At 32.3% G+C, this 22,487-nt stretch overlaps 1 long non-coding RNA gene across 2 annotated transcripts in view; it reads right to left on the minus strand.

Moving 5' to 3' along the window:
* Window positions 1-12,878, minus strand: part of LOC147066107 (uncharacterized) — a 267,876-nt gene extending 254,998 nt beyond the window's left edge. For both annotated transcript variants that reach the window (XR_015071618.1, XR_015071617.1), the window contains exon 1: window positions 11,353-12,878. This is a non-coding gene — a long non-coding RNA (uncharacterized LOC147066107). The remainder of the gene's footprint in view (window positions 1-11,352) is intronic.
* Between the last annotated feature and the right edge of the window lie 9,609 nt (window positions 12,879-22,487).

Below are 22,487 nucleotides of genomic sequence, written 5' to 3' on the forward strand. Positions count from 1 at the left end.
CATTTTCGCGCCTACCTTTCGCTATTTGCATTGCCAACTGGGGAAGCATACCTACAATATAAAAGCTATATACCTAAAAACATTGGTATGCTACTCAGTAGATCTACTCTATACACAAGGCGGTATCGACGGCTAAGTGATAAATATTATTTATTATCACTTTATCATACTTATGTATTGAGGCGGTTAATTGTACAATAAGTTAACTGTCAAAACTATCTACTTCACTCTAAAAGTTAACATAGCCAAGAAAGGAGCTTGCACAGTTTAAACTTATTGTAACAATTAACCACCTCAGTACATAAATACGATAAACTACCGTCGATAGCCGTAGATAGAATAGTTTCGCAGGAATATTAAAATGATCAATAAATAAATACCTACATTCTTATTAATATTATAACCTCTCCATAACTCTTTTATGTAAAAAATATTGAGATCATTATCAATACTAAGTAAGTATATGTTAATATTTAGTAGTAGGTAACTAATATAAACGTATATTTCTACATCAAATTAATATTATAAATTTTCTAATATCTGCGTTATTTAATTAATATTGAATCCTCTGTGACGTTTTTTCAATATTTTATGATTAAAATAACACATTGTGTAAATTTTCATCTACCTTTACTTATTACTGTCATATAAATAAAATCAGTATTTTTTACGAAACATACGCTTTACGAATTGCCGTTATATAATTTTAATATAACCATTTTGATTAAGAAATAATGAACAAAAACAAAGTTTTATTTTTTTAATCCATGCAATACTTAAAAAAACAAAATGAAATATGAAGTCTTTCAAGTAATTTTAAATCTAATTAATTCTTGTTTTTCGGTACGAGAGCTCAATGATGATAATTACTAACATATAAAATATTGATGACACATTTGGGTAAATTGACTTGAAACATAAGATATGCAGGTAGGTAGGTACTTATTTACACAAATATATAGATGTGACATTCTGCGAATGAGAGAGTATGTATTCCAACAAGAGATAATGTTAATAATCACCGGGTTAATAGGTTTACAGTGATATATATTTTTTGTTTAAGTGTCAGTTGTTACCGCTGTGCCATCTTCTTTTCAATTATTATTGACAGTTAATTAATTGTCTTTATATCTACGAATATTTAACATCAAACAATGCCATTAACATTTTGATTTAAGTAGGTGAATATAGCATAAACAATAATTTGTCCTGATGGAACTGTAGGTATAATGTTAATATAATACGAAATGCTATTTTCAAAACCTGATAAGTCTACAATTCGTCACATATCACAAACGGTTATGTTCAACGGTAGTTTTTTTTTGCATTGTTTTGGGTTTTGAAATTAAAGTAAGTATCTAATACGCTCATTTTTATTACTCGATGAATCCTGAATTAAACTAAATAGATAAACAAAATAAAATTGCGTACATCGGTATTGGTTTATATTGGCCTAACGTAACTATCACTTTTTGAAAGTGGTTAAGTTTTTAAAGATTTTTGAAGTTATACTTCTTTTGGGGCATTTGATAGAGAGTGATATTGAGAACTGTACGAAAGTAAGCGACAGTATAAAGTTAGCTGCAAATGAGTCAGCTCATAAACGCAAGATTGATGGTAGAATTGTTCAGTTGCCTAGGCAACGAATTTATTATTGTCGGCGATTTGCAATTCCTTATGTAAACAAATGATTAAACGCCAGAGTGACAGTTGTTACTTTAAAAATAAAAACAACGAGAAATAATTAAATTAAGTAATATATACCAAACTTAAAGTGTATAGAAATAGACCAACGCCGCTCCAATAAGCGGCCATTTTTCTTGAGTGTGTAATTTAACAAGATAATTAAGAGCTAGTCGAAGAATCAAGGTTATCAGAAGTTCTGTTTTTGTTTTGTTATGCCAAAGAAGTATAACTTCTAACGCGCGTACATAAGTACACATACTGATTTTTTTTCGTATGCTTTTGACGGGAATATGTAAGCTGGTAGTAGTATTTTTTGTTAGATGACCATAATATTATGTGAACTTATCAGTTTTTGAAAAAATACGTTCATGGAAATATAACTTATTCAATTTGTTGGAATGTTAACTAAACAATCATAAAATGAAAATATTATGTGAAGTCTAACAATGCAATATTAACTAATTTTATAATTGCATATATTCGTAACAATATGTGTTGCTAATGATAGGTCATCAAGGTAAAATAGCAATCCAATAACAAATACGTTACTAAGCCGAACAAAATCATTTGATTTAACCTATTATAAGTCTGATCTAGTCTATTATTAAAGCGTTAACAGGCGGCCGATCGAACGTCGCGTATTGTTACTATTCCTGTCTTTTCGTTACTCACCGCAACTCAGCAGACTTACTTTCCTATCACAGACCACACCTTTACAGATAAATCAAAGGGCTCGAACCGCCTGAAAAGGGTTACTGTTCAATAAGTATTCAATTTCGTATTGAAGGGTATATTATATATTTGGGTCTAGGACGATTCGACGCCGGGACATCTGGGCGCCACGCAATCAAATGATATTCGAAAATAAATAGACGTTCGTGAATTATAGGTACTATCAAAATATGTATTTAATATTATTGTTTATATTTAAAATATATAATTATTTAAATATGTACACGTAAATAGTGATTTAATTGTGCATATGTTTAAGTTCTAACTTGAAGGGAGTTCTTTTATTTTTATATAAAGCCTCAGGCGTGATAATTTTCAATCCGCAATAAAAAAAAAAATTATGTTAGTTGTATGTAGTAAGAGCAAGAATATTAAAATTACTAAGTAGTAGATAGAAACTGTATACAATTAAACGTCTACTTTCTGTATAAAACGTATATTTATTTCATTCGACAGTGCGGCGTCGAATTATTGTCCCATTACCATATCGATGGTTTAATATAAATACGGAGAGCCAGTGAGTTATGTGGTGTTAACGTTAAATTAAGATTAAGTATATCGATAGTAACGCGAGAGAATAACAAATTGAAACAATATGAGATGCAAGACGATATTAAGAATTAAAAATTGTTATTAACTGAGAAAATTTAAAAAAATTATCTACATTATTTAAAAAAAAACGTCTTTCCTTCGTTTAAATTTTACAAAGAAGGTACCTATGCGTTTAGGTACGTATAGTGGGTATTTGAAAGGTCCTACATCGCATTTTTTATAGTTTAAAATTATTGAATATTAAGAATAAAATAAAGTAGGTACCTATGTTATTTTGTCCCAGCTTTCTCTCTATACCTATTACAGTATACAATACATGGTTTGCTTGTTTATATAATACGTTTGGATTAGTTTTGCAACCAATGCCAATGCTTGGTTCCTTGTTAGAGTATTATGATATTAAAACATTCCACATACCTGTACTTGATATAATATACTTAATAATTTATGTAGATACTTATTATTATCTATATTATTATTGTTATATTATTATTATTATTATGATCAGTTTAGGTAAAATACAATGACTTCTTCAACGTTAAACTAAGTTACGATTCCAACTTAAATTAATGTTGAAAAGGCTAATTTTTAATCATTTTGGGTAATTAATAAGTAAATAGATAGGTAAATAGTAAGTACACCTCCTTAAATTTAGTTCATAAAATAATGTTTTGTATTTAAAAGATAAATCCACCAAAATGCGAGCTGAAATGTGTAGAATTGAAGTCTAACTTTTTTTTAACATGTCCGATCCTAATAAGACTATATGGGCCTCCACATAGTGAATATTTGTATTAACAGATTTTTGTTTTTACGATGTTAGCCATTTGTTCAACGTATTAGGTCCATCCTCTGGTCAAACACAAATTGAAAAACAGTATTATGTACTTGCCAGACCCAGGATTTAAGCGTGGGAACCACGACGTTATAGGCTGAAGCTTAAGCCCTTCGGACATCCCGTAGCATACTAGTCAAAACATGCATCAATGATTTGTTCTCGTAGAAGAGATCTCGTAGAAAATAAATCACGTCAAAATAAAATTATACATTTCATATGATTAAAGTATTGTCCATTTCCAACCTATCGAATCGTTTTAGTGGGTCTCTGTTTTAGAGGCTAAATATTTACAATATTTATTAGGCAGTATTAGATATATTTAGAGAGGCATTGCACAGGTGTAATATTTATAATAAAATAAGATAACATATTAAGCTGGGCATATATATTATTCTACTATTTTTTTTAATCCAAAAGGAACGTGCACCATACAAGTTCGTTTAGTGTAAGCCCTAATTTGGCCGCAGTTCAAAGATTTTAGGAACGATATTATATTCGTATTGAGTGATACTTCGCTTGGTTACTGACTTGTCAATTGAATCGATCGTGTACACTGAACTCTTCGTCAAATCATTACGACTTTAGATCACTGTGACTAAAATAATTAATGTTGAGAAACATAACCATATCATTTTATAAGTACCTACTATTAGTTTACACTAGTGTCATGCATTTATTTATACGTTATGATATACATTATAATATTTGCTGAATTCAAGTATTGACATCTTAATACAATACTTAATATTTCTATATGTGACAAATGTATTTCCATTTTTCAATAATAACATCTGATTATTAGATGGCATTTCCATGATACAGGTAGTTTAATGTAAGTATACAGAAAATTTAAATAATAATACTTAATCAAAACCAACTTAGAAGAAGGGCACTTATTATCGAAATTGGATTAAATTTACGTGCGACATCTAAATTATATCTAATATTTTGCCATCAATGGGTATAATAATACTACCCATCTCACTTTATCAAAATGCTTTTTGTGGAAAATTAAATAATTCGATTATTCGCATTTTATACTTACTATAGGTAGGTATCTACCTACCTACCTACATGTATACAGAGAAAATTGAAATTATATTTGTTGTAAATGTTTTTGAGTTTTATAAAACGTTGTTACATGAGATGATTAAGTGGTAGTGGTACGTTAATCTTGCGCACCCAATAACGCCATCTAATGGTTGCGTATTTTATGTATGTATTCACCTATCAACCCCGCGCAGGTATACCGCGCCGACTGTATCATACAGTTAGTACCTATCCTATAAGGGGATCAAATCATGACTACGCGCTGTAAGTTGTGAAATATTAAAAGAGGAGGTATGTAGGTGTCTAATATCAGTGTCGAAGGTTGGAGGTAAGCATCAAATAGTGCACACTAAACTTTATCAGTCATACTTATTTGTTTTCGTTGAATTAAGAATACATAATTTATGTCGGATCTTAACAGCCTACGTCCACATTTCGCCACTGCCTAATATTATTTAACAGTCAGAATATCATGGCCGGATTTACCTAAGTAATTAATTACCTAGGTAATTAATTCTGCAATAGTTGATTAATTTATATTAAAATTATTAAATTCTTAAGACGTATCTATTATAAATTTGAAAGCTATTTCAGCTTTCATATCGTCTTTATGACAAGACTAGGTTATGTTTGCATAATTTTATAGAATATAATAAAGTAACTAGGTACATATTATTATATGCAATGTCAGTTTTCTCCATAAACTTAAATATTAGGTATAAATAATATAATTATACAAAACTTGGTTTATAAAATTTGCATTAATATACCATATTAAGTGCCTCCCTATTATTAATTAAAGTGTATTCGGCAGTTCATGATCATGTAATAAAAATTTACTTAAGAATATAAATACCTATCTACCCTTAATTTATTTTTCTTATTAAATTTTACGCTAGCTCGACTAATGCAGAAATAGTTAATCACAAGAAAGGTGATAATTTTAAAGTCTTTCGATAAATTTTTCGCAAGGTGAATGAATAGACAGGCCTTCCAAAATTAACAAATCGATAAGACGGGACCTTGAGCTTGAGAGATTCGGTCAAATGATAGCGCGGAAAGACGACACTCTCTCGTATTCGCCCACTTCTAGACACTCTTGAATAGTGCGATCAAAAGGTAGCTTTTGGCGACAATCCCAAAGGTATTATCAATTAGTATAAATTAACCTATTTCGGCTTTTTTTACAATCAGCGTTTGAATGCTTTAGATAAAAGGAGTTAAATGCTTAAGACGGTAATTCTAGTAATTAAGTTTAGTTTTTAAATTCAATATATTGAATTGTTTTTATATTCCTTCCAAAATACCACAGGGAATATACAATAAATATTTTAGTTATTTATTAATTTAGAACCTAGATTATGTGAATAGATAATTAAATGATAAAAAGTAATAATGTTATTAAATAATAAAATTATTATTAATCATCTACTTACAAAATGTGCATTCTGACGATTGAAAAGAGTTTTACGTGGCCTTATTTTTATTAAGGATATAACGTACCATATATATCCCTAGCTAATAGCAACCTATAAGTGTTTTCTATATTAATCTTAATTTTGTGTGCGAAATGAAAAAATACTACATTTCATAAGAGCTAGAAGAATATGAGCTTTAGTCAATTTGATTCTGTTACTTCTACGCTTCTGCGTAAAATTTACAAAATCATTCGAATTATCTCTTATGTATATACCTATGCATTTTTATTAAATTGGCATAGTTACCCCATTGGAAAATGGCCCACTAAATTAGTAAGCAGTTAAGTAAGTCGGTACCTTAAGTTAGTTTTTAACTACGATATAACCATGTATATTATACGTATACAATTTTAATAAGTTTTTACATTATTTTATAAATTCATTTTTAAGTTTATAGATATATCGGCTTCTAAACCATCATCAAACTTAGGTACCTACTATTCATTAAAAATAGTTTGACAACCGTAATAACTAAGACGTAGGACAAAAACAGTTTTTGTAAAATTTAAAGTAGTTTTTAAGCTACTGTAAAATTAAATTGTACTAATTAAATGAAAATACAATTAATAAATACGTTAATTACTTATATTTTATATTGTTTTTTGTATATATTAGGTAGTTTTCAGTTGCGTTAAGACGTTTAGGTACCTATCTTTTAGTATGAAATATGCTTTATATACAACATGAAATATTTTACAATAATTCTTTATTATTTATAAATAATACTTTCTCCGAAAAAAATGTATATAGTTGTAGGTATTACATTATAGGGCACCGGCGGCTTCCGACCGGCTGTGTAAAAGACATCGGTTCGCCGCTTATCGAGTTCCCGTCGGCTGCGTTACAATTCCCCATTCGACATTTTGCTCGAGCGCCACAATATTTGCCTCGCGGAGCATCCCTTTACCGATCTCGCTGTTTCAATTTGACAGCGTGAATCTATGAAACAAATGGTCTCTAGCAATATAATATTGATCATTCCAAATTCGAAAATTAAAATACTTACAACAACCCTTTCTTCGAACGCCTCAATATTTGCCGTATGTAATAGGTTACTACTTGAATGTTGGTTATTAATTTAATACAATTTGTCTATTAAATCAATATGTAAGTATATATGACTTCAGTATATGGCACGATTATAAATAAAACAAAGAAGTAACGCAAAGTATTTAAAAAATCGTGGATTTAGATACACAGTTTAAGTACCTAGGTAAGTAAGTACTAGGGAGATACATACTGAAGTTTATTTTATCTGTTTTCATCTCTTAATAATATATTCAGACAGAGGAGACAACACTTCTCTTATACTGGTAATACAAGATAAAGATGGCAATATAAGTACATGTTTGGTAAAACAGTTACTAATATTGTATTGTATCCATGAATTATACTATCCAATACAGTTATTAGTTTTGTTAAACAGATCACAAATATTTAATAACTACTTAGCCACTTTCAAATTTTAGATAAGCAGCATGAATCGGGGCATAACATAATATGAACTAATACAACATTTTCAGACCAATCATAGTATTGATCCATTCATAATGATAAACGTATACGTACATAACCGTGAACATACTTAATTAGTAATTACAATCAGATAGGTATTTCGGCGTGAAAAGTTAGTACCACAGTGGAATTGCTAAAATAAACCAAGAAATTGCTGTGGCCGATTTTGTTTAAATCGCGCCTGTTGTATTGCCTCGTCTCGCACTGCGTCTCTCCTACTATGTTGTATTTCCTGCCCAAAATATTAATCCTAAAGCAGAACGTTTAAATCGTCATTTCGATTTACGAAAATATGTACCTAAGTAGGTAATGTATCAGGATGATATTCTATAGAATGTACCTATTGGCTACCTAAAGAATGTACATTGGCTGATTAACAATATCTATACTAAGTAACATAAGACTTGTTTATTTGATAATGAGAATTGACGTAAAACCATATTGCATGGTTATAAATGATGATGAAAAATAATTCATTTTTATAGAAGGGCACATACTTAAAAATGCTGAGCACCCTCATAAATAAACACCCCAATTAAAAGCATCTTTGGATCGGGCAAAAATATTCAAATATTTGTTTTATCACTTTATTGCATTATAAAATGTTGGATACTGCAAAGAATTTTAATATTTTGCCGCATGAGATGCAGGATGGTGTGCTTTGAAAACTGCAACAAGGATGCCATGGATGGATCATTGTTTATGAAGATATTTTTATGATGGAAACGAGAGGAGAAGTTTACGGCGTGGTCATCATCCGCAGGACATCTAAGCGGAAGGATCAGATCGTTACTCGGTCGTTTTATGCCTCAGCACCAGATTTATTGCTTGATTATCCTTTGTGTGATGCAGAGTGCTATTTTTTATCGCTGTATAACGAGCTCGGATTGAAAACTCTTTCGAGATGTATTATGAACACGATGCGTCCGTCAATTTATCGTGGCGAGTTTTCCGTTTGACTTTTACTCAACTTACAAGCGTCTTATGTATCTTTGATGGTCGTATCAAACTGACGTACTAATCAGGGGTACCTTAAACTGAAGCTGAATGGATTGTAGCTCGAGGGCGTCAGATGTTGTCGGGTACCAATATTGTATATTATTTAATAATACCTACATATCTTTAATTAAATCAACGTTAACTGACGTACGTATAAACTTTTTTAATATTTTTGTAGTGAATTTAATAATTCACTCTAAAAGGAAATATTTACGGTTTATACCTATAGCATATTAGGACACCACATTTTTTAACTTAAAAACCTTCGTAATTGGTATCTATGAATGCATTTTTGTCAAGTTGTTCCCGGTAACAGACAACGAGCGAAGGTCGTCATGATAGTTTTCTCAAAAAAGACGATTGCACAGGAAGAAGATTAATAATGTATCCAATAAGCAAATTCGAAAAAATAATTCATTCGTTATAATTTCTTCAAATACACATGTCATTTAATCATTATTTTTAATGTTATTTTGAAGTTCCCTGTACTACCTATATCATTCTATAGGTAGTTAACTACGTCAGCATAAATCATACATATCAAGTAGAAGTAAAATAAGTCACCTCTTTGTATTTAAGCGGTATGAATAAAGGGGTCAAATCAGGCGGTTTCAACGGTGTACAATGATAAAATGAATTCATAAAAAAATCGGTGCTATGCATGTGGATGGGTTAAAAATAAGCACTCACTGTTTTACTTATAATTATTTATGGATATTTTCAGCAATAAGTAAAAAACGGCAATTAAATTAAATGATTAGGTATGTATTTATTCCAAATTGCGTCAAATACCTATGTATTTAGTGAGATTTGGTAAGTAAATATGTGGGTACCTTTCTTACTAAAGGGTAGTTTTTTTTTTTAATAATTTTCTTTTATTTATTAAACTTATTTTGTTAATATATTATACCTATACTTACCAATCTGTCTACTTTATATTTTTTGATAGATATATGTTATTGGCAAATATATGTTAATACCTCCCACATAGTATTAAATTCAGAGATATGTATAAACAAATCAAATGATTTGCGATATGCATATTTTATCAAACATCAGATTCCTAAGTGAGTATTTTGATCCTTATAATAAACATTTTTATATTGTGAGTTAATCAAATAATATAATTACAGCAGTAATCAAAAACCCACGTCAGTAATAATAAAAATATATATCTTGACTTAACAGAAAAAAATAAATAAAAAGTCCATATTTTCGTAGCAATAAAAATATTTTATGTTCTCGTTTTAACGGCCCATTTATGGCTGATAAAAACCTTAAAAACAATGAAAGAACTCCTTTCCCATGGAACCACGAAGATCTTCCTCGGAACTACCTTAGAATGGGTTAACTTCACATTGTCATTTTACACCCCCCATATAAATCACTACCTCATTTTGAAATACTTACCTGTATAGTTTCTCTGAAGGTAAATTTACTAATGGTGTTTAAGATAAGATTTTTATTTTGTTTCTATAGGTTTAATACACAATGCATTCTCACAGCACGGTATCGGTTGCTCTATTTTAAAAATGCATACAATTATTGCATAGAATAAATCCTTTTGTTGTTTGCATGTCTCACTATGATTAGTGCAATAAATAGTCGGGCTATTATTATTATCATATTTTGTACAAAAAAATCGATTTCTAAAATAGTTTACTTAGGTAGGTACATATAGGTACTGTACCTACAAAGTTACCTACTAAGATCCCACGTGGTAATTTATGAATGTGTAACAATATCATCTTACCTAGGTGTTAGTACCTACACCATAGTACCTATGCATGTAGGCACATGAGTTAACCATACATTTTCAATTATCGTAAAGTTTTCTTTAAAATTCAACATTATAAAAAGTATTTTATTCGTTTTAAATGTCAGCGTAGTTTGGTGTCTAGGGGGGGAGGAGGTTATAAGTCTGGGGGTGGGGATAGGGGGGTGGGGGGGTAGATGAGGTTGAGCTTAATGACCTCCACCCCTAGTATTAACATAATAATTTAGTTATATAAATTTATATTAATATCATATTTAGACATCTTATTTGAACAACGTGTTAACAAGAGTAGATAGGTATAGGTATCTGCTCGTATACTTCACTGATTGGCAGTAGGTAGGTTGATAATACGTAAGTACCAATCTAGGTATATACATAGGTAGGTATGTACCTACCAAGAAATCGAATTTGTATTTTAATTTTAATTTGAACGTGTTTTTTTTGTTATTCTTTGGATAATTATGATGGTTAGTGCGTAGGTATTAGGTAGGTACCAACCTATCGAGGCACGTGTCTGCTTCTCAGTTAACACTGGGTAGGTATATTAGTTGAGTAGATATCCTTTCCTGACTTATATTTCTGGTTTTCCTTTATGTGTGTATGTGACGTACTTTTAGCGTAAAAATATTGTAGGTAGGTACATAGTAATTAATTATCCAGGGTGGAAGTGTATAGTAGGAATATATAGTATTTCTCTATTTCGTGAAGTATTCATCAAAGCTTACCGGTAATCATGGAATTATTCGGTAGCGGCTCGTCATCGAGGAGTCGAAGAGGTCGTGCCTGCTTCCTCCGTGACATCCCCCCTATCCCCCCGCCGTTCCCCCCGCTGTCTTGGGACCGCGCCATGCCGTAGAGATCGTGAGAGACCAGCTCCTGGCTCCGTAGCACCAGGTCCTCCACGTCAGACACCAAGTCGCTCCGGTGGAACCGGCCAAGACCGTTGGTGGAAGACATTCATTATATTTATCGGTCACATGTGGTCAAAACTTCCAGTTTATTTATTGTCTAGCTTAGTGAATTATTTGTCCTAAATTTTACACTCTAAATTTTAAATTGATTGTCTTAGCTATGGTTAAAGTTTGTTTAATGTTATGTTTTTAACTGTTGTAAAAGCACTCTAGAGGAATGTTTGATTCACTTACTATGGGTCTAATTAAAGTTTGACAGGTCTAATTTATTGTCTTTTTTAAAAACTAGATTAAAATAGTATGGTTATGTGTTAATTAAAGAGTGTTTTTAATAGATATTTAAATGATTATTTATGATTGTATTCACGAAATTGATGATTGTCAAAAAATATTGATGGTTAAAAAATTGTGATGCATGAAAACATCATATTCAGCGGATAAGATTTGGCTTTGAGATGTGTCAATCGAGCCGGCGTTAACGACAGCGCGAAAATCGGAACCGGAAGGAGGTGATCCGGAAGCGAGCGGCGCCGTTACGAATTCCGGCGTAGGACTGTCGCACGGGCGCCGAGTTTCAGTTCCGAGTCGCAGTGCTCTCGCGGCAGCTCTGAAGATGCTCAGCTTCGCCGCGGAATGGGCAGGCGGCGAGTGACGTCCGCGCCTGCGCGCCGCCCCCGCCCCGCTCACTAACTATTGGCGCGCCCTATTCATAATCATAATATTCGGTTATGACAGCCGCCCTCTTCAACGTGCCGCCTCGCACTTGCACTATCCTCCGGTGAGCGGCGCTAACCCGATCGCGCACACCTGACCACTCTACCAACATGCAATAAAGTCTCTTCAGAAATATTATTTCTCTTATCAATCTATTGTCTTACAGTTTCAAATAAACAATCACACAGTCTTGATAATAATATATTCAATCACACACAACACACACGTTGGTTTTAAAGCATTATAAAAGAAAATAGCAAAATTTTCGCGACACACTCAAAACTTTCTTAAGAGTCTCACACTCACTCTGTCTGTCTATATTTTATTTACTTGAAAATTTGTTGACATTATTGTTTTATAGCCCGGAAAAATACTATAGTTAAAAGAAAATTGGTTAGGTTTGTTATGTTATGCATTCGTATTGTCATACGACCCGTTTGACAGCTGCTGTCAGTCGGCCGCAAGTTTCGACACGGGTGTTCAAAATGTATGCCGTTTTCGGCAGTTTCTCGATTTGGGGACTTTTCGCAAATCAGGGGGCTATTTTATCGGTTTTATCGTGTGTTTTCGGGTGGTTTTGTGCAGCGACGCAGCGGTGTTGACGGGCCCGCGATCGGTGGAGCACTGCGGCGGCGACGGCGGGGGACCGGGCCGCCGAGTGGGCCCTCTCCTACTCCACTTTGGCACCGCCTGACGATAAATTAACGGAGGCCCGGTAGCGAGGCGATTCGCGGTCTGAGGTAAAAATACGAAATGAAAATAAATAATTCATGCCGTTTTGTGTGTGTGTGTGTCTACTTGGTTATTTTGTGCATGTTTGGCTATCGTTTGTAATGATTTGCAAGTTTTCGATTTGAGTGTTCAAAATGTCATAGAACATTGGCATTCAAAGGAAAATAAAACCCTCAACGATCGGAACTAAATGGAAATGAAATCTTTATAGGTTAGGTTAGGTATTTAGGTACCTTATTAGACAAATATTAAAAGCATGTATTTATGTATAAAAATGCTTTGTAGGTTATCAACGCTCACACAAACAATAAGGGTTGTTATTTTCAAGTAAACATTATTTAGGTTTGCATTGAAAAAATAACATTTTACAACATAACTAGGTAAATTTTTACAAAATCACTAACATTTTTATGCGAATGAAAATAAAATAAATTAAGTAGGTAAGTACTAGGTATACTTACATAAGTAGGTACATATAGATCTTATTCTAGTTAATTTAATGCTGATATTAGTTGACAATAGATACCCAATCAAAATGGACGAAACCGGTACTGTTTTTAATTATTCCCACTAAAATTTAAATAGGCAACTCGGTAAGAAAAAAGTAAAAATTTATTAGCAACATAAATACTTAATTACCATCTTAAATAAAAGCACACTGATGTAAATAGTCTGTAATGCCTTGCGTGTGATTTTTAGGTGATTATAGCTAATTTAAAATGGAAAATATAGTATTTCTTATATTAATGGAGAACTAAGTAACATGTACCTACGTACATCTAAGACATCTAATAATCGTGATTGTGTATTTTTATATAACTACGAGTAGGTATGAAGGTACATCGCAAGAGTCATTGGCATTTTTAAGTTTTACCTAAAAATAATTGCATAATAATAAATATAATGTTGTATTCATTGCGTTCGACATGTTTTACTTTTGTTTAATCCAGCATTAAAGCTCGATGTCTCCAACATTGATAACAATAAAAATTCCCGATAGTGAACACTGACGGAACAGCTGATAATTCGTAAGCTGTGCCAAGCAAAGCTGAATCGCTCTCCGTAACCCATTATCTGGTGGGGATATTTCTATATCGGAGTGGGGGTAGTTGCCGCCCGCTTAACTTCGCGAGGGGAAGCGAGGTGAGGTAAGAAAGAGTGAGAACAAGGCTGAGACGGAGGGGGATAAATGTTATGATTGCTAAGTGCATTTTATTACCGGCCCGTGAACAATAATGCAAACATGCACTTCTTAGCGATACCATGAAGATTCCAGTTAGGTACCTAAGGTAACGTTGGTTAGATACTATTCGGTATGTTTACATATTATTATTGTGTATGGTCGGTTTAGAGATATTATGTTGATATGTACATATTATTTATCATTCAACTATAAGTACCTACATAGGTAGACTGAATTGAAAAAAAAATGGAATGTAACAGCATGAGTTATAACTTTTGTTAGTATACAACTATTGGGTCTACGCCGTCTACGGGCTACGCCAAAGTTTGGTGGGGCACCAAATAAAAATTATGTCTAACAATATACTTTGCATTCTTGACTAAAGTAATAAAATTATTTAGATATATGCAGGTTATTTACCTACCTATCCATTCAAAAATAATATCGATTGCTATTTTTCACTGAATTTTCCGTGATAGGGCCAAAACACATCCACAGAACAGACTACTTAATATTTTTATGGTAAGTAGAAATTCAACAGCCAGTTGATATAGAATAAGTCTTTGACGGAAATTTTGGCTTATGATTTAATAAGGAGCAAGCAAAAATCCAAAAAATACTCATTAGATCCTCAAATATTATCAATGACGATGAATGAGCAATGCCGTCTTGTATTGTCGTAGGTCCCAGGTTAGAATCTTGAGTCTATCAATACACATATTATTTTTTAATGTGTGAGTATGGAACTACTAATAGGTTGAGCAAGTGGCTAATATCCATAAACTATGGATACCCATATGATCTTCTTAGGATCATACGTGGTCAAAAAGAAAAAAGTTAACAAGTTGGTAGTAGTAGTAAGTAGGTAGGTACAACAAGTTTTCAAGCTCAAAAGTCTGGTCTAGCTCTTGGTCACTTCTCGAAAAAGTTTTTAACTGAGTTTTTAAGAAAAATGGTTTTTAGTTAAAAGCCAAATGTGGTAGTTAGGTACCTACCGTTCTGGATCTATGCATTAATTATGCATATTAATGCCATAAACTAGTTTTACGTCGAGAGGTAACTATTTCGAACATAGATGTATTAAAAGTAGAGATAGGCAACGATTCGGCTTCCTCGTAGAACTGAATGAAGCATGCCGACAACAGCCGATAACTCACGAAAAATGGCGACGCGATAAAAAAAATGCAGGGCATCACGGAGGATTTACTTTTGTCATTATAACGTACCCATTTAATATAATGTTAACATGGAAATTTTGCCGCAAATTGATTACCAACCTGTTTCACCATACTTTTTCGCCATACTTGCCGGCTTCACCATACTTTCATATACCATGCCGCCCCTAGATTTCGTACGATACACCATTGTCAAGACTAAACTGGATTTCCATCAAGTGAATGCTATGTCTTCAACCTTCTTAATACCTTCATAATAATTAGAAGGGACCATTTAAAAATACCTGCTTAAAAATCTACGTAAAATATTATTCATGAAGACATAATTTATAACAGATTTGAGGTTCAATAACTTAAAAAAATAATATGTACCTATTTGCCTACGTGGCAACAAAGAACTAAAGATTGGAAAAGTGGAAGGAACTTGGGGAAGCTTTCATTCTGCAATGGATCGACCTTGCCTGATGATGACGAATTTGAACTCCTTCTTATTGTGCCATCCCCTAGCGGAGGTCGGCTACCATCAAGGCGATCTTAGATTTGTCGTCTGCTACCCGGAACAGTTCAGTGGAACTGCACTCGTACCAATCAAGGAGGTTCTTAAGCCACGAAATGCGGCGCCGTCCTGTGCTACGCTTACCATTGATCTTTCCTTCAATGACAAGTTGGGGAATGCTGTACTTTTGTCCTCTCAGAATGTGGCTGAGGTACCTATTGTAGTTTTCTGGTTTTGATACTACGCAGAACTTCTCGGTCCTTCCCGATTCGATTGAGAACTTCAATATTTGTCACCCGGTCAGTCCAAGGAATTGTGAGGATGCGTCTATATAGCCACATCTCGTAAGCTTCAAGTCAGTTAGACCTATTCAAAAAAAATGTTTTAATTTTATAACTTACTGTCAGATATTTTGTAATACAAAGGCATTTAATTATAAAGATAATTAAAAAAAATATTTAGGTGTCTCAAAAGTATCAACTAATAGTATCTATATACCTGCAATAAATGATCATAGAAATAGATGATTTATGCCAGATCATAAACGGAAAACGTTTCTATGAAAAACGTTTGCAAAAGATATGAAAAGGCCACCCTATTATCCACACAAATCAAAAGGGGTTGCAAAAATATACGAACAGGGTAGATAGGTACATCTCACTTGACAATAATAATTTGTATGTCAGAGCGCATCCTATTTGTTAAAAGGATCTAAGCAAACATGACCCACTTTGCAACTATGATAAATGATTTATGTTCAACCCTTTTTAATTTTAGAGATACAAATTATGTATTCGAACCATTGTCTGTGTAACTTAATGTTTTTTACGGGGAAATATTCTTTTATGCTGCAATTCTTTACAACAGTATTTCTTACCTTTTCATTATATTTGTATTAAATTTTTCATTCAATTGAGGGTGGTCTTTGAAAGAAATACAGGTAACTTTTATTATTCAATTTCATACTTAGGTATTGTGAGAAAACTAAACAATTGTTTAATTCACATTTTAACATAAAATATAGTAGTTAATTTGACGTATATGTATGTTCCTAAGGTATATAATATCATCCACTGTTGGATGGAAGCCTCCCCTAGCTCTTTCCACTTATCTCACTTCCTATTCTTTCTCACGTAATCCACCAAATTTTATCAGTTCCTCGATCTAGTGGGGTTTAGTGCGTCCATGGGGTCATTGTATTTCCGTATATTATATTATTATCTTACCTACAAAATTACAAGATAATTAGAAAGATGCACACACAGAAATACAGTATGTTAATAAACTTTAATAATGTCTATATGTTTAGATGGTAGATAAATATAGGGCTTGTATGTAAGGTGGGTTAATAAATATGCCTACCTTATAAATCACTTTAATGAAAATATCATTATGGGTAGTAGTAATTATTATGTAAAGTCTACCGGACATGTAAAAAGCTCCCCAAAGCTCAGATTAGAGCTTTGGCCTCGTGATTTAGAGGAGGACTTTCGTGTAAAACAAATTCGATTCACGTCCGCTACCTCCTTTCCTCTCTCCCTGTCATATAAGCTGCGTCAACATTGTCAGACAAAAAAGAGATTAAGCTTGGGCATTTTAATAAAAAGAGAATGACGCGAGTCCCTGAGAAATGATAACAAATGCGCTGCTTGTACGACTAACGGGATGGCAAAACCCCCTTCGGATATGGCATGACCATTGGCGTGTCAAGAGTAGGTGAGAATTTGAATTTTATTCGAAAAAATGAGGTTGAGTAAATTTTACACCGAAAAATTTCTTCTTTTTCTTCTTCCTGACTCTTCATTTTGTGTTTGTTAGCCTTCAATACCATCTGGCATCAAATTCAGCTCTGTAAAAATCCGCTTAGCTCCAATTTTTGAGGTCCACTTTTATTTACTACCGACACACTTTTTAGCAGGTACCTACATTCTTTACCTCAGAGTTATTGTGTTGTTAATGAATGTTGTAAATGAGTTAATTACAGATCTTGTAATTACATGAAGTATCATATTTTTCAGTCTTTTCAATGCAGTAACAAAAAAATCCCAAAAAACTGAAAGTCCATAGACATCAATCAGGCAGCTGAAAAATCTTAAATTCCGTTTCCACAAAAGTGTTATTATTGGGCATACGAAACAACGGCTCTTATAAATCTACATATATTAACAACAGTGGTCCACTATTTTTAAAACCAACTCAATATGATATAAAGGTCCTCTTTTCAATTTTTACTAGGATACTTATAGTTAGTTGTGACTAGGTCCCATTTGCCTTTAAGGGAGCCGTGGATTAATACTTTGGACGCGGAAGACGCACACGGCGCGTAATGACCAGGCGGCCGATCGATGTAATTAACGTGCATTTTAAAGGGGGCAATTAAAATCTCATTATCTATTCAGCAGCGAATGCGTTAATGAATTCATGTCTACATATCGAGAAGCCAAAAAATGTAGGTACCTACCTAATTATTTAATTTTTCTAATTTATTAATAATAACTCTTTGTAAATATTTAAAACTCAATTTTCTAATAAACTACACTCTATTGTCACTACACTCAGTGCATTAGCGTTTTTAATTCATTGCAATAAAAAAAAACTTTCTCTCAGCAAATATTTATAACTTGAGGGTTCTTCATACAATGGTTAATATAGGTATTCCTGGAAAAAATGTTATACAAGTTAAGCCTGTTTGATAAACTGAAATTTATTTTATTTGTACTCTTTTATCATAATGCTTTTTTTCATAAAACATAACATACATTTTACTTAGTAAACGTAATCCGTAGAAAAATTATTAATGCAGATACCTAACTGGAAGAAAATATAGCTATTTTGTTATGTAATAATATATTAATATAGCAGGTACGGTAACATATTGCATTGGTATATATTATAAGTAGGTATTAGGACAGTTCTTAAAAATTATTTTATGAACAATAAGAACATTCTTAAGAAAACCCTCTTAGACATTTAAAGTAATGTAATAATTATAATTAAGATACTGAGTGGGCACGCCCCTGAGTTTACATAATCGTACGTGTAATTGTAATTGTTTATATTATAAATGTGTGCGTATAAGGCTCTTTTGCATGCGCCATAATGCGAAGGTATGTAAAATGCTTCTGCTATATTTATTTGGACAGTTTTTTCATGTGACGTCTTGTCAGAGTTGACATAAATTTTCAAATAAATAAAATGTCAGATGCTCGCTTTCTCATTTGCATGTCTCCTTATGCTTTGTCTCTTCAAGCAGATCTGGTGTAGGTACTTACAGCTCCCAGGGGATTTATTCAAATTTGCAAGAATGATATTAAAATGCTATATTTCACATTAAAGGGATTTTCTCTTGGAATTATTACTGCGGAAAATAAAACTGTGTATTCTTGATGGTGCCTTATATCTACCAACATAAATATAAATAAGTATATATTTTTTTATCCAATATTATGTACATAGATATAATACATACATATATACATACACAGATACCAACTTTATATACATAGATAAAAATAAATATACATTCAATTAAAAGGTTTGAAAAGAAACCTGTATACTTAACCCCTTATTAAGTTTTAAATAATTCATTGTATTATTTATTACCCTTGACCCAAACAAAGTATTATATTTTATTATTTTATAATATCTAGCTACTTTCTTCCCAGGTTCGAATCCTGGGTCTGGCAAATACACTATTGTTTTTTTTATTTGTATTTGAGTTTGTGTATGGACCTATTAGGTTGAGCTAGTGGCTAACATCCATCTCTCGTAAAACCAAAATTCTGTTTATTCAAACCACCACTCTGTAGAGGCCCATACCATTTTCTTAGGATCGGACATGGTCAAAAAAATAAAAGTTAACAGAATAGGTACCTACCTATGTAAGTAGGTAAAAAAAGTGTTCAAGCTCATAAGTTCGGTAAAAAACATCTAAAATTGAGTTTTAGTGTTAATACAAACCACTACCTACTCTATAGAGGCCCATATGATCTTATTAGGATCAGACATGGTCAAAAAAAAGCTTACTTCACTAATTATTTAAACTGTGTTTGGATTTAACGTTAAATTTAATGTGAGGATTATGTAAATGTTTAATTAGTGATAAGTCAAGATTTGGTGGCAAATCTTTCATTGATTGACAATACCGTAAGAACACAAAAACTGTTCTGAAGATCTATTAATAACTAACACATTTTTAATAGGTTGGTACACAGTATGAGTTTATATTTTTGACACGTGTTTCGTCTACACATCGAAAATTATGAAGCAGTCATGAGTAGATAAGAATATGTCTGTCAAAAGGAACAAAGCCACCCACGTGAAAAATCCGAAAAAACCTCCCTTCTATCTTTAATATGTTTTTATTAAATTGGGATGGAAAACATATCTTTTTGGAGAAATAAAATTGAATATGTTTCTAGTAAAACTATATCACATTGGCGTAGATTCACAATTGGTGCATTCTAGTTAAATAAAAATATTTATTCACATAATATAAAAACCGCTCAGCTGAGAGGATTTTGCTATATAATAGAGCGAACTATGAATTTTTAAACATGTACTTACCTACTTAGCATACAAATAATACAAGATAAAAAGAACTTTTTATATACAACGTTTTTAAATTTTCTGTTGAATCATATAAACTTGACTTGACTAGCTTAAACGATCAAAAAAATTTTTACTTGATACTTGTAATACTGAAATGTCATATTGATTTCCATAGTATCGCACGTATATATTAATATTAATAATTTAGTTGCTAGGAACCACTTCAACCAATAATAGTTTTACTTTTTACGGACTTCTTCCGAAATAACTTTTCATACAAAACAGAATTAACTGAAAATTAAAGCAATTCTAGTTAAAGATGGCTAATGCATGCAATGCAAAAAATGCATTGGCATCGTGTTCTGATGTATTCTAAAATAAATTCATAGTAGTTAGGTAAAATTGTATTAAATTCATCATGAACTTATACTTTGGTTTTGGCGTTTGATTTTTGACGGATAAGTGTGTCTACGACCATTCGCAAACTTTCCGAGAACATTGATAAAAAGCCACGAATGCATGTGCAATGGCTTTGGGATTGAATTTCTGAAGGTGTTTCGAATTAATTCAACCTCACGCCGAGTGGGCGATCGTCCTGTTTTTTGAGCAGAGGAATCGCGTTCGACAAAGCTCAAACCACCGCATCAAACATTGTAATAAACATTTTTCAACGATTTCGCCATATTTTTTGTCGAGCCCATGATACGGAAAAATTCGATCGGTGCGAATATTACACGAACGATTCTTAGTAGCGACAAAATTCCAATGAAATCCTATACCTATAATAATATCCTATAGTTTTTTTTGATAGGATAAATGGAGTAAAATAAAATTTAAAACACTAGTTTTAATCGGTTACGTCCATAGATAAAGCTCCGAGATTATGCAGGCGTAGATTGACGCTCTCGCCATAAAAAATATTCATATTCATTAAGTACTTACTTATTTTGGCATTTCTCGTTGACTATCTTAAATGGGAAAATTTTCAATAACGTGTTGATATAATTATAATCTCCTGCTAGTGATTTTTAGTGCATACAAAATATGCCCCTTTTTTCACATAACCTACTTTTGGGTGTCTTGTACCACCTTTCACCAGTACACAACCTGTCGACCCCTACGAAACGTCACTGCTTTTGATAATAAGTACATATATAAAAAAACTAAAACAGTTATCGACTTTATCTAATTTGTACTATTTTTTGTTTCATTTATTTCAGTTGCTAATCTGGATTCTAAACATACAGGGCATACCATTACACAATTACAATTACATTACAAAATCTAAATATTAAATTAAGCACATTAGCCGAATAAGTAAAATACATTAACGTGTATTTTTGCAATATGCGCACTTATTACAATGTACCTATACATATTATATTATAAGCAGATCCCAGTGCTCGAAATGAAAAAAATTACTAACCGGAGTGCTCAAAAATTTTCCAAAAATATTGACGGTAAGTATGCAATTTTATGTAAGTATATTACATAAAAGTAAGTGTGTTGGATTTTTGTGTTAAGTTCTATTTTTTTCAATCTCAGACGGTCAAATGGAATAACAATTTTTAAATATGTGGCATTCAAGATTAGGGCATAGATATAAGTGTCAGTCCCTCATGTGAAACTGTATATAAACTAAAAATAATACTTACCTGATCTAAATTGTTAGTGAATTTAAATACATTTCAATAATTCAGAAAACGCTGTGCAATATTTAATTTTTACACGAGACGTACCTAGCGATAATTTTGATCATGTCACGAACTGGATGTAGGTTCCACTGCACTCCGATCCATTTCGAGCCCTGGCATTGTCTATGAACACATTCGTTTACGAGGGCCCTTTTATTCTTCAGATACTTACTGTGTCCATTAGTAATGTCTGCTTCGTCCTCCTCAGTTTTTGAATTACATCGTCAAAAAAAATAAACGGTCTGGAAAAGCTTATGATACCTCCCCGGACCGAATGCTTGTTTTTTTAATTCATGGGTTATGTTCGAATCCCGCGATTGAATTGAATTTTTACAATGTTCTATCAGACGTGTATTTGAAACTATATCTATTTAACTACGGATATATAAAATGGCAATACTGAA

This window comes from Rhyacophila brunnea, unplaced genomic scaffold (genome assembly GCF_057557595.1).
Source record: "Rhyacophila brunnea isolate RB1 unplaced genomic scaffold, BYU_Rbru_1.0 scaffold_5, whole genome shotgun sequence".
Taxonomy (NCBI): domain Eukaryota; kingdom Metazoa; phylum Arthropoda; class Insecta; order Trichoptera; family Rhyacophilidae; genus Rhyacophila; species Rhyacophila brunnea.